This window comes from Fonticula alba, assembly GCF_000388065.1.
Source record: "Fonticula alba strain ATCC 38817 unplaced genomic scaffold supercont2.2, whole genome shotgun sequence".
Lineage (NCBI taxonomy): Eukaryota > Rotosphaerida > Fonticulaceae > Fonticula > Fonticula alba.
This window is the reverse complement of record NW_009242972.1, coordinates 3,358,492-3,360,750: the sequence shown is the minus strand read 5'-3', so window position 1 is coordinate 3,360,750 and position 2,259 is coordinate 3,358,492.

Here is a 2,259-nt window from a genome sequence, read left to right as displayed (position 1 = left end):
GAGAGAGAGAGAGAGAGAGAGAGAGAGCCCACGGGTCCCCAACGCCGCACCCGTCTGTCGGGGCTGCGGGAGAGCGCACGCACACCACCGCGCCAATAGGATTTAGGTGTTTGAATTCCATACTTACATGTGACTTCGGTGTAATGGCGTTCCTTTGTTGAGGGATATCACGAGATTATCGGTCATTGGGTGGGCCTCGCGGGGGGTATAATGGGCCTCGCGCTGGCCCCGCCCGGGCCGAGTTCCCCCTCGACACGCTTGAAACCGCCGCCGCCGCCGTCGCCGGGCCCGGAGAAGAGGATAGAACAGCAGCAACGGCAGCAACAACAACAGCGACAGGTACCTCTCCGGGGCGTTCGGTCTTTCTACTTTGCGTGGGGGCGGACAAGCTGGCCGTAGGGCCAGGGGATTTTTCCAGACAGAGGATCAAGCCCTGCGCGAGAGGCGGGGAGGGGGAATGTGCCGATACATGGGATTAGAGAACCCATCCGCGCGCGTCCTTTTCCAATGATCGGACTAAGTGCCGGGCCGGGCGTGAACCGGAATGACTCAGCAACGCCTGCACACGAAGCCGGGAGCCCCCGCGCAAGGTGACAAAGCAGAACAAGGCGCGACAAGGCCCCCCCCCCCCCCCCGGGGGAGGGGGAAGGGGGGACATTCGACAGAGGGTGAGGCACAACCGAGCCCTCATCAGCCCCACGCGCCGGGCGGGGATGCACAGCACCCTGCACTTCTCTGCAACGGGCGGCCCTCCCAGGGAGGGTCGCCATTTTGTGTGGCCATAAGTGCCAGGTCATCTTTTTTTCGGGGATCCGCCCTCCCGCCGGCGGCGGGGGGGGGGGGACCCTACACCGCCGCACGGTCACGTCCAGTGCGGCTGCGGGGCGGACAAATGCGCCCCCGCCCGCCCAGCCCTCGAGTTAGCCCGGGCATGGGTGTGCGCGCCGGCCGGCGAGTGCGCTGCGTCATGTCGGCCGGTGGTGGCCGGGCGCAAGCCGGAAGGAACCTCCTCACAAGTGACGATGGAGAAGAAAGGAGGCATCATTCCGGGTGGGTGGGAGTGTGTTGAGAAATGAGCGAATAGGATGCGATTAATATGCGTATATATATATTTGAGCGAAGGGCATATAAATACACTCCGAGCCAGCTACCTTGCCACTTTGCCGTGGTCGCCCCCTCTCCCCGCCCCTTGAAGAAGCGCCAGCCAAATGAGAGGGGTAGGGTCGCAGGAGGGGCCGGGGGCCGGGGCGGGGGGGATGTCCCGCTGGCGGCTTCACCGGTGCTGGCTGGGGAGGCCTTTCGTCCAGTGCTGGGGCCGCCCCGGCCGGACGCCTCCAAGGGATGCAAAAGAGCCCAAAGAGCGCGGGGCACACATTCCTGCCAGGGTGGGCGCGCCGCCGGGCAGGGGGGGGGGGGGCGAGGGGCAGCAGCCAGTGTGCGCTTGTGCGTTGTCGCCCTCGCGTCAGTGTGTAATCTTGCTGTTTTGTTTGTTTCGATCCATCCGGCAGACGCGGGCGGGGCATGCGCGCATGCGCGTGTGTATTTGCCGGCGCCCACATGCCCAGGTACATTCTCCTGGGTGGGGAAGCGCAGGACGCGTGTGGGCTCGGCCGCGCGTCTCTGCACGGACATCACGCTCAGCCGGCGGGCTGGCCGGTCGGCGTGGGCCGGGGCGCAGCGCGCTGCCTGCTGCCGCGGCGTGCGTGACGGCCTCGGGACCCGGGGGGGGGGGCGGGGCCGGCCTCCGGAGGCGTCCTCCGACGACCCTCCCCGTTCTCCGCCGGGGGGCGCGCCCACTGGGCGCGATCGACTCTCCGAAGGGGGGGGGGGCTTCTGAGGGGCGGGGGTCGAGGGAAATCCCGCATTCTTCTGTCTGGGGGTGTCCCCTCTTCCCCCTTGCGCGTCGGGGACAGGCCCGCGTCTCCCCTGCGAGGGGGGGGGGGGGGGGGCGCGGGGGTGGCGGGGCGGCCGATCTCCAGGAGCACATAGCATGCAGGGTGGCCGGCTGTTAAGAAGCAGCATGCCCCCCGCCGCCGCCGCCGCCGCCGCCGCCGCGGGACGGGGTCTGCCCGAGCGCCGCGCCTCTCCTGGCATGTCATCCCCCCTAGCCCCGGGGGCACTCGGCTATGTGGGCATTTCGAATATCGCGGCCGTGACTCTGTGTCTGGCACGGCGGATGGGCGCCCCTAGTCGGCCGTTTGGCCGGTCTTCTCTCGCATGCTCGGCCGCCGAACCGGCGGCGGCAGGCGCGCTGCCCCC